The following is a 12103-nucleotide window of genomic DNA, read 5'->3' as shown; positions in this document are numbered from 1 at the left end:
CCCTGGTGTGCCCCCCTCCTGGTGTGCCCCCCTCCTGGTGTGCCCCCCTCCCTGGTGTGCCCCCCTCCTGGTGTGCCCCCTCCCTGGTGTGCCCCCCTCCCTGGTGTGCCCCCTCCCTGGTGTGCCCCCTCCTGGTGTGCCCCCTCCCTGGTGTGCCCCCCTCCCTGGTGTGCCCCCTCCTGGTGTCCCCGCCCCGCACCGTCCCTCCCTGGTGTGCCCCCCTCCTGGTGTGCCCCCTCCTGGTGTACCCCCTCCCTGGTGTCCCCCCTCCCTGGTGTGCCCCCTCCCTGGTGTGCCCCCTCCTGGTGTGCCCCCCTCCCTGGTGTGCCCCCTCCTGGTGTGCCCCCCTCCCTGGTGTGCCCCCCTCCTGGTGTGCCCCCCTCCTGGTGTCCCCCCCCCGTCCCTCCCTGGTGTGCCCCCTCCTGGTGTGCCCCCTCCTGGTGTACCCCCCTCCCTGGTGTGCCCCCTCCCTGGTGTGCCCCCCTCCTGGTGTGCCCCCTCCTGGTGTGCCCCCTCCTGGTGTCCCCGCCCCGCACCGTCCCTCCCTGGTGTGCCCCCCTCCTGGTGTACCCCCTCCCTGGTGTGCCCCCCTCCCTGGTGTGCCCCCTCCCTGGTGTGCCCCCCTCCCTGGTGTGCCCCCATCCCTGGTGTGCCCCCTCCCTGGTGTGCCCCCCTCCCTGGTGTACCCCCCTCCCTGGTGTGCCCCCTCCCTGGTGTGCCCCCCTCCCTGGTGTGCCCCCCTCCTGGTGTGCCCCCCTCCTGGTGTGCCCCCTCCCTGGTGTGCCCCCCTCCTGGTGTGCCCCCCTCCTGGTGTGCCCCCCTCCCTGGTGTGCCCCCCTCCTGGTGTGCCCCCTCCCTGGTGTGCCCCCTCCCTGGTGTGCCCCCTCCCTGGTGTGCCCCCTCCCTGGTGTGCCCCCCTCCTGGTGTGCCCCCCTCCTGGTGTGCCCCCCCGCTCACATCTCCTCCCGTCACAGAGGCTGCCAGGTATTGCAGTCTTTCAAGTTGTGTGGATTTGCACACGCGTGTCCACCAGTCTGACACGTGGGTTCGGAAAACAACAGCGGCTTATGTTGACATCGCACCCCTCATGCACATTAGCGCTCCAGAGCGCTTTCCAGTGGAGAGACACAATTCCTAGCGGGGGGGAGTGACTGTAGGCACGGTCAAAGAAGACCTGAAGATGGTGAGACGGAGCCTGGGGGCTGAAAGTGCAGTCACTGATGGTGGAGCAGAGGAGACGAGGCTGGGCCGCCTCCCTGCCTGAGGCACTATAGAAATCCTAGTTTTTGTTGAGTCCAGAGCTGGCTGAGCGGGTAGTGGAGTGGGGAGAAAGCAGGTGAGAAAGGTAGGGAGGTGCCAGGGCATGAAGGGATTTGAAGACGAGTGTGAGGATCTTGAATTCAATCCGTTCTGTGATAGGGAGCCAATGGATCCCAGCGAGGACTGTTGTGATGGTTGTACAGAGTTTGGGGAACTGGGGAGACCGGCAAGGAAGGCATTGGAATACTTGAGGAGGGAGATGACAAATGCGTGACTGAGGGTTTCAGCTGCATTGGAGATGAGGTACGGTTGGAGGCGAATTATGTGCCCAGGGTGGTGGAAAGCAGTCCTGTTCAGCAATCAGATGTGAGGTAAGAAGGACAGTTGGGGTTCAAACCTGATTTTTGGTGGGGGCTACTGCTGGCATTTAACCAGTTAGCAACACCATACCTGTTAGGGCTTTGGCTTTAACAGGAATTACGTGCGAAGAATCCTTGCCCCCAGTGCCTGGTCTGCCTTTCCAGGCTGGCTGTGCTTTCATCAGCAGTGCCCTGTGCACTACTGCAGACCCGCCTGGCTCAGGAATCAGACATGAGAGACCACCACAGAAGATTGGCTCAATTCTGACATTTTTTGACAAGAATGTGGTCTTAGAGCCAACTTAGCCCCAAGAAGACTCCATGTACCTCTCCGACAAGTTACCAGTTGATCATTTGACATCCTGAACGCAATTCGTTTGAAAGAAAAAGAATTAGCATTCCACCTGCATGCGCTGCAGGGCATAGCTACCTCTGTGCGCCCATCTATGTATGTGTTTGTCTACCTGCGACTCTATGAATGTGTTTGGACCCGCCTGTGTGTTTGATAGACTGTGTTGGCCAGTTGCCAGGTCACCACTGAGACTAGCTGCAGCCATGACACGAGCGCTGTACTTGTGATGCTGGTGAGAATTTGAGAAGCTGGACAAGTCTCCGTCAATCAAATGCCAGCTCACACGCCCAAGTTCACTCCATTCCCAAAAGGGAATCATCAAGCAAGTTCTGATTATTTTTCAAGTGTAATTATTCTTTAGTGATCATGGTTAATTCAAACATATCCTCACATTAATAAGGCTCACGCTTTGTACTGTATTTATGTTAACACTCATTATCATGAGTTTGCTATCTGACTCGTTCCATTACAGGTCAGTCGGTCAATGATTGCTTCTGGCATGCATCCCTGTACAGTGAGCAGGGGTGAAAAGGTTTTGCAGTATAGGGCTGCATGCTGTTTGGTTAATATAATCACATGAAAGGGAGAAATCATTTTGCAAAATATACAGTCAATTCACTTTACAGTATATTCTGTGAAGTGCTTTTAGAAGTCTCGAAGATGTGATAAGGCAATGTATCAAACGCAAGGATTATTATTAAGCAAATCTATCAAATCTCATTCAACTTATTTTGGTTTAAAAATTTGAACTATTTTAAATGTCTACGATGCTAATAAATGCACTGCCCGGCTCAATCGTACCTTCTTGTCTCTTGAGTCAAGGTTGTGCATTCAAGCCCCACGTTGGGAATTTGATCTGATAGTCTCATAATAAAATAATAATACTCCTTGTCTTTGATAAAGTGCCTTATTACATAATTGAGACATCTCAAAGTGCTTTGTAGAATATATTGTAAAGCGGATTGACTGTATTTTGTGGGCGAATCACAGCAGCCACTTGCGTGCAGCAGTGTCCCACAAACAGTTGTGGATTGAGTGACTTTTTTGAGGAATTGACTTTAGCCCCGGAAAGCGATCTGCTGATTGACTAACAACTGGGTTTCTACTTACTGCTAGGTAAACAGAGGCGCGTGGAGTAAGGAAACTTGTCTATGGTTTTGCCTCACTCAGAAATCGAACCAGGGTCCTTGCTTGCGAGGCGAGCCCGCTAACCACTATGCTACATGAGGCTTCAATGCATTGCTAGCAGAGGTCCTTTGAATTAAACATTAATTAGAATCCTTACATTTGGTATAGTGTTCAGAGGATGTCCCAAAGAGCTTCACGGGATACGCTGTAAAGTTCAGTGACTGTGTTTCGTGGGCAGATGCAGCAAACAGTAAAGTTGGGAGTGACTGTATGCTTGTGGGTATGAATGGACAATTTGCACATAGCAATGTCCTACAAATAGCCATGACCTGAATGACTAAATTTATTAGGGGGATTGTTGGCCAGGACACCAGTAAAAACTTCCTCTTCTTTCGAATTAGTGCCATGGAATCTTTAATGTCCACCTGAACAGGCAGACTAAGGCCTTGATTTAGCATGAATGGATAGCTAGCTAGCCAAAGAACAAATGGAAATTTATTTCACAGTGGTTAGAATATGGAATGCCCTGCTGGGAGCAGTAGTTGAGACAGAATCCATATTAGCAGTCAAAAAAGAACTAGATAAACATCTAAAAAGGTGTAAGACACTCGGGTATGGTAAAAAGCAGGTAAATGGGACTGAAAGGATTGCTCTCAAAAGAGTCAGAATAGACATAATGGTCTGCATGACTTTTATATATTGTAAATTTCTATGGTTCTGTTGCAGTTTTGATAGTCCGGTTCCTGAGCCAGAAATGGATGCAGTATTGCCAGGGTACTGTTGATGACAGACCAGCCAGCCTGGCTCATTGGCAAGACTGGGGAGCAAGGATTCTTTCCACTCAGCTCCTGTTAAAACTGTAAACCAAAGCTTCTAACGGATAGGATTATCCTAGCTGGACAAGCAGTGGGAAACTTGCCATACAGCGATATCAATGGCAAGCTATGCAGTTTTAGTTGGTCAGACTCAAACAGTGCCTCAACGAACACTCTTGAGATTCCCAAGCCTTGGGTCTTGCCAACCTGCACCTTATTCTCTTCAGAAACACTATAGGTACGCAGGATGCAACCCTCCAGGGATAGACTGTGCATTGCATTCCAAACATGGGAATTTCTGACTGTTTGGCTTATGTACTCTTAAGCGTGGCATTGGGATTCACATGTCCACTGCCCATTAAACAAATAATAAAATAATCCTTTCATTTGATATAGCACCATATCAGGTCATTGAAATATCTCAAAGCACTTCACATTATATACTGTAAAGTGAATTGACTGATTTGTGTGCAAAATGTGGCAGCCAATTGCACACAGCAGTGTCCCACAAACAGTCTTGAAGATTGAGTGAACAATTTATTTAAAAAATTTTTTTGAAGGGATTATTATCCCCGGAAAGCAAACCGCCATTCAACTAACAACCGGGTTCCTGCTTGTTAGATAAACAGATGGAGTAAGGAAACTTGCCCAATGTTTTGCCCTGCTGGGAATCAAACCCAGGTTCTCTCACTTGCGAGGCGAGTGCTCAAACCACTAAACTACAGGACTTCACTGAGGTCAAAGGTCAGAACGGTATGGGTTCAAACCCCATGTTAGGACTTTGTGCTCAGACTTGGTGACACTCAAGTACACTGATGGTTAAGTGATGCATTGTTGGAGGTGTCTTTCAGATGAGGTGTTAAACTAAGATTCATCTGAAGGTTAAGATCACATGGTACTACCTAAAGGAAAGCAGTTTCTCCTGATATTCTGGCTCCAGATAAATTGAACATTCACTTCATGGCGGTTTGTGGGACATTGTTCTGCATACAATGACTGGCAGTGGCTGTTTACAAATACAGTCATTACACGTACATCATTTCCCAATGGAATGCTTCAAAAAATTGATGTTGTAGGCTATATATCAAACGCAAAACAATGAGCTGCACATTTCATATTGATTACTAAAGAAGTGGCAGCACAATTAGGCAATAAGTATACTACTTAGGATTCTAGTATTAATTAAAGCAACAGCACCATCTAGAGCAGGAGTGGGCAAAAGATAGCCCGCGGGCCATATCCAGCCACCAAATGATTCTATCCAGCCCGTCATTGTGCCTAGCAATACAAAAAATTATAGTTTGTTCAGTCCCAGAAAGTCGCACAAATTTCTCATTTGAACCTGACCGGGAACATCAGCCAATCACACTGCTTAGTTGAGCGTACGCTCCCTTAAGTGTTGAATCAGGCTGACGTCAGAAATGTACGGATCGGCAAATTTTCAGACACAGCAATACTTTTCATTGATGAGGACGTTAATTATAAATGAGTTTATCAAAGAACCGGAAAGTGGACGCAGAAGGCAGAATATTCAACAAAGAATAGATTGTTTTTACCAGTGTGGGTGGAAAATAAAACAAATAAAATAAAAATAAATTAAAAAATAAACAGAAAATAAAAACTGTGCAGTTACAAAATAACGTAAGCAATTTTGCATGTTTTTCACTGGCACTCGATGAGAGTTGTGATGTCAAAGACACAGCCCAGTTGATAATTTTTATTCGAGGTATCACCAAACATTTGAGCTCACAGAAGAATTGGCAGCAATGCAGTCAATGATAGATACAACAACTGAAGAAGACTTTTTGGAGGTAATAAATAGGTGTATCTTAAAATTAGGTATGGAAAAAATTGGTAAATGTGACCACCGATGGAAACCCAAATCAGACAGATAAAAATGTTGGGTTACTGAAAAGAATTCAAGATCAAGTCAAAAAAACAAACCCAGAACAGAATATTGCTTTTCTACACTGCATTATTCACCAAGAGGTCCTCTGTAAACAGAGTGTTCTAAAACTAAGCAATGTCTTGGACAGTTATGAGGTGGTCAACCACATTAAACCACAGGCAATTGTAACTCTGTTTGAGGAATTGGAATCCGAGCACACGGATGTTCTGTATCACACACATGTAAGACGGCTTAGTTTAGGAAAGGTCTTGAAAAGAGTGTGGAAACTGAGAACAGATTGATTGATTTTTGGACATGAAACAAAAAGATTTGGGTTTCCCACAGCTGAATGACTCGAATTAGCTCTGATTTCGCATTTGCCATTGATATCATGGGCCACATGAATGAACTGAATTCAAAACTGCAACAGAAGGGAGTCTTTGTTCACGATTTGCATTGCAGTGTCAAGTCATTTACGATGAAATTATTTATTTTATCGCGTCAGATAGGAAACAGGCTGTTTGCCCACTTTCCAACTGTTTGCGATCAAAGCCTTAAAAAATATACTTCGTCACTTCTTGACTTACATGCTGAATTTTCTCACTGATTCCAGGATTTCAATTTGATTGAAACTGACCTGTCTTTGGTCTCTTCACCTTTCTCATTTGATGATGACAAAGCCCCATTTGACCTCCAACTCAAGCTTATTGACCTGCAATGTGATCCATTGCTTGCGGAGCAATTCAAATCAATGCCGCTTCCCAGTTTTTACGCCTCTCTTAATGAATATACCTTTCCAAAAATAAAGGCTCATGCCCAGAGGATGCTTGTGCTGTTTGGATCAACATACATATGTGAGGAGACATTTTCTGTGATGAAATTGAACAAATCGAAACATAGATCTGTGATGACTTCCAGTAGTGATCTTCTGGACAACAATCAGAAATAAGAACACCCTACAAAAGGCAGTTCTGACGAAAGGTCATTGACCTAAAACGTTAACACAATTTCCTTTATCCATAGATGCTGCCTGACCTGCTGCATGTTCCCAGCGATTTCTGTTTCTATATAAGAACACCCTAACTCATTTCCCCACACTGTCTGGCAACTTTCCTGCTGCTTGTCTAGTAAGGACCACCCTACCCATTAGTGCTTTAGCTTGCACGTTAACCAGCAGTACTCTGCATTGCAACGACGGAGACAATGCCTGACTTCAATTGTCTGGTTGAAGCACATTAGCGCTTTCATTCTTCCCACTGAGTGAGCTTCTCACATTCTCATTAATATTGAATAAATGTCTGCTAATGAGTTGTTTTTATTTAACCTAATTTTAATGAATGTCAATTATATAGTCTTTATTTTATGCATGCACAAGTGTAACACTTGATTTTGAGCTATTATTAAGCATGTGGCCTGTGAAGCTTACCAAAACTCGTGAAGTGGTCTGCCAGCCAAAATAATTGCCCACCCCTAATCTAAGGAATAAGAAAACCGTAATAATTTGAGTTCTACACAATATTTCATTGCCCACCGATGTGATGGCATACTTCACAAAGTTATGTACTGGATTATAAATTGGTGTACACCATTTTATTCTATAATTAATGTGGTTATTTTTATTGTGTTAAAATATTAACAATCTTAAATCTTAGATACAATTGCAGCAGGTCACAGAAGGGATCAAATGGCTCACAACTTGTCCTTAAGCACACCAGAGTACTAGAAACCTATCCAAAAAACAAGTTGGCAGTATGCAGTTGAGAGGTGGCAGGGTATGTAAAGGGAATTGCAATTGCACCAGAAAGCCACTATTTTATGAGAGGTAGGAGAAAAAACACTTTTATTTTTTTAACAGTCATAAAATTATACATGTACACACATCCTTGTTTTATTTCCTACCCCTTTGTTTTCTCTATTTTTTTCTCCTTTCTCCTCTTAAAATTGTTTGTAAGTTCCTTTTCTTGCATTTGAGTAATATTTCACAGACACATCAGTCACCCTAAAAAACTTAGCCTCACCCAAGTGACTACATGGGAGGCTTCACAGAGTGTACATTCATAGCTCAGCCCGATGGTGTCCTTAGGATCCACTCACATATGCAACTTCCAGTAGTGATCTTCTGTTCAACAATCAGAAATAAGAACACCCTACAAAAGGCAGTTCTGACAAAAGGTCATTGACCTGAAACGTTAACTCACTTTCTTTTCTCCATAGATGCTGCCTGCCTGCTACATGTTCCCAGCGACTTCTGTTTCTATATAAGAACACCCTAACACATTTCCCCACACTGTCTGGCAACTTTCCTGCTGCTCGTCTAGATAGGACACAGTTAGGGCTTTAGCTTGCACGTTAACAGGCTCCGAGTGGGAAGAATCCCTGCCCCCAGTGACTGGTCTGTTCCTCCAAGTTCTGCCAATGAGCCAGGCTGGCTGTGCTGTTATCCAGACTTGCCTGGCTTAGGAACTCGATTACCAAGCCTTCCACATGGGTAAAAATAAATAATAATCCTTGCATTTGAGATTGAGACATCTAGACGACAGATAAGGCTCTAAGCACTTTACGGTATCTACTGTAAAGTGATTTTGACTGTATATTGTGGGCAAAACACAGCAGCCAGTTGCGCACAACAATGTTCCACAAACAACTATGAAGTGAGTGAGTATTTGGATCACTGGAAAGGACACCAGGAGAATCTCACTCTTCTTTTCAATCAGTACTATGGGATATTAATATCCATGTGAATAGGCAGACAGGATCTGTTTAATGTCTCATCCAAAGCACTGCACCTCTTCCAACGCAACATACCCCTAGCACTGCATTGTCATTGAAGGCCAGCTTAGACTATGTGATTCCAAGTCCCATTGTGGGTCTTGAAATCACAACCTTCTGACTCGGAGACGAGATTGCTACCACTGACCCAGGCTGGTGGGCTCGGTTCTGATATTTCATTGCCAAACATGTCACCATGGAGCCACTTCAGTTTATCTCCACAACCAATGAGGATAGACATTAGTTGGTCATTTCTGCCACAGTATAATAAGTTGCATTTATATACAGTACTTACTTGCAGCCTGGTTCAGTTAGTAGAACTTTCACCTCTGGCTACGGGTTATCAAGTTAGGTTTTCAAACTTTGAATTCAGATCGTCTAGGCTTACACTGCTGGTGGAGTACTGAATTAGTTGGTATGCTCAATAATGATAACCCTTGCATTTGATGTAGCGCCTTATCACATCTTTGAGACATCTCAAAGCGCTTCACAGAGTATATTGTAAAGTGAATTGACTAGAATTTGTGGGCAGCCAATTGCACACAGTAGTTTCCCACAAACAGTCATGGATTGAAATGATCAAATTATTTTCTAAAAAAATGTTTTGGGAAGGGATTATTACTACAGGTGAAGCGATCCGCCAATCAACTAACAACCGGATTGCTACTTACTGCTAGGTAAACAGAGGCATGTAAGGCAGGTAAGGAAAGTTGCTTAACAATCCACCCTGCCCAGGAATCAAACCCAGGTCCTCCCGCTTGTGAGGCGAGTGCTCTAACCACTAAGCTACAGGACTCCAGAGTCTGAGAGCACGGGGAGCAGAGAGAATCACAAACTGGATGGATGGGTTAGGATAGTCCACGACATTGCTAAAATGCTGGCTGAATTTGAAAGCTCACCCCTTTAATATAAAACACTCACTTTTTCCTATTAATATTCCTACCTTTTCACTCCTTCCCAGTCTCGTGAAGGAATCTTATCTGTGGCCTGTTAGAGGAATATGGCTGACTTAAAATTCAGGTTGAAAGGCAGGCAGCCAGCAATGGTTTTAAACTGCGGTTTTAATCCCCACCCAACAAATTGATTTTTTTGTGGCCTAGCTGGTCAAGCACCAGGAAAGCTTGACTTTCATTTTATTTGTGGCTATTTGGTGTTAGTGAGTTAAACTCCAGCAGTACACCAACACACATTCTGGGATGCCCAAGTCTCAGCTCTTGCCAACCTGTGCATAATACTCCATGGAATTAGACAAAGCAGGGTTCAACCCTCCAAGGAAAGATTCCATTTCAGATATAGGGATGGTTTTCATAACTGACCAAAAAAATAATCTCTTGCTCTTGAGTGTTGCCCCACTGCTTTCCAATCATAAGAACTGTTAAATCCTCCTGGTCTTACTAGGAAATATGGCTTGTAAACCTTAAAAGTACTTACTGGCTGAGTACTGGTTTTGTACATCGTTTTGAATACTGAAAAGATACAAGCATTTTCTGAAATCTCACGAAACATTTGCATTCTACAGAGGAAATAAATACAAGTGCTGCGTATTGAGTCTGTACAAAATGTTGAATTTTTGTTGTATTTAAAGTAGTTATAAAAATCATGAATTTAGGTAAGTGGCATATAGTGTATAGAAAACAATAATTGAGTAATTATGCCAAATTTAGGGATTAAAAGACTGCATCTTGGAGGAAGGGAAGAGGAAGGGTATTTATATTGGACATTATATTGAAAATTTCTATATAAGAAATAAAAGAAAATTAAGAGCAACAAAAGTAGTGGGCTGGTAATTTAAGAAGAGCTTCACTGTCAAAATCTTTTGATATATGAATGTTTAGCCACGAACAATGCAGCATCAAAGATCACCACAATATGGTTGCTTGCTTAATTTTTAAGGGACTATTCCTGATTTGCACCTTCTGTACACTGCAGCGGAAAGGAATGTCTCACTGTATCATGGAAACCCAAACACAACTTTATCCTGGTTTTGAAGAACATCCTCTCTGCATACTGTAATTCAAAACATTTTGATGCACATCATTCACTTCATGGCCATTTGAGGGGTATTGCTGGGCTCAAATTGACTGATGTTTGCCTACAAATCACACAATCATTACAGTAAATCATGTGAAGCGCTTTGGGACATCCTGCTGATGGGAAAGACACTATAACAAATGTAAGGCAAATGTAAGAATAAAAAATTATTCTTGTTGGTTCTTCGACACAAAACAACAACAAAATTACATTTATAGAGCACCTTTCACGTCGGAAGTCCCAAGGCGCTGGACAGTCAGGGGTCAGGACCAGAGCATGGGGGAGGGGTGGGGTAGAGGGGAGGGAAGGTAGAGAGGTGGGAGGGCGACTGAAGGAACGGCCTTGAAGGAGGCAAGGGAGGAGGCGAAGGGTCTGTGGGATGGAGTTCCAGAGTGTGGGGGCAGAGAGGCTGAAAGCCCGGCCACCGATGGTAGGGCGGGAAACATGGAGCAGACCAGAGCCCGCTGACTGGAGGGAGTGGGCAGGTTGGTAGGGAGTCAGCAGGTCAGAGAGGTAGGAGGGGGCAAGGCCATGAACGGTCTTAAAGGTGAGGACGAGGATCTTGAACTTGATCCTCTGGGGGATGGGGAGCCAGTGGAGTCGGGCGAGGGTGGGAGTGATGGGGGCGTGGAGCCTGGTGCGTGAGAGTACACGAGCTGCAGAGTTTTGGATGATCTGCAGCTTGTGAAGGGAAGAGTTGGGAAGGCCGATGAGGGAGTTTCCACAATCGAGCCTGGATGTGACGAAAACATAACTAGATATAAATCACCCTTCAACGTTACCCATGCATCAACTAGTGCATAGAATCTGATGGTCCACTTCAACCTGAGAAAGCTTAAAATCAAAATGCAATTTTTCAACTGAGTTATTTCTGAAGGAATAGAAAATCTTCCAATTTTTTCCAATTGAATATGGATCTTAAATGTTCAGAATTTGCAGCAATCTACCATGCTGGTGGGATTCTTTCTGCGTTTGTATGTTTGAAGTTACAAATATTTCTAGAAAGAATGGTTAGTGCTCATTTCTACCATAAATAAGTCTGTAAGTTTAAAAAAACACTTACTTAAAGCATTAACTTAAAACTTCTCAGGAATATAACATATATTGAGGAGCTCAGTTATCCCTTCCTTGAGTACCTCCGAGTGTCCACCTCCAAAGGTAATACAGGGAACTTCATACCATCACCATCTTGGTATGGGAATTATACAGGAAAACTGAAAAGACGGACAAAATAACTTAAAATAGAATCCCATGCTGAAGAATGGTGCCCGCAATTTTAAAATTTGGACTACATAAACAGTCATACAGACCACCAAGGTTAACAAAATAGGTAATTGATGCACGTTTCTGAATTCTGTCTCATTTTACCTTGGCAAAATAAGGAGGTTTTCAGTCCTTGTAAACTTTGAAGCTTCCTTCTCATGCAACATGTATGTACATTACTACACCTGCTCAGCATCCTCAAACTCCAAAACTCACAACGGAAATAATCACAGTACAA

The sequence above is a fragment of the Callorhinchus milii genome, unplaced genomic scaffold (assembly GCF_018977255.1).
Source record: "Callorhinchus milii isolate IMCB2004 unplaced genomic scaffold, IMCB_Cmil_1.0 Scaffold1, whole genome shotgun sequence".
Classification (NCBI taxonomy): domain Eukaryota; kingdom Metazoa; phylum Chordata; class Chondrichthyes; order Chimaeriformes; family Callorhinchidae; genus Callorhinchus; species Callorhinchus milii.
This window is presented reverse-complemented; position numbering follows the sequence as displayed.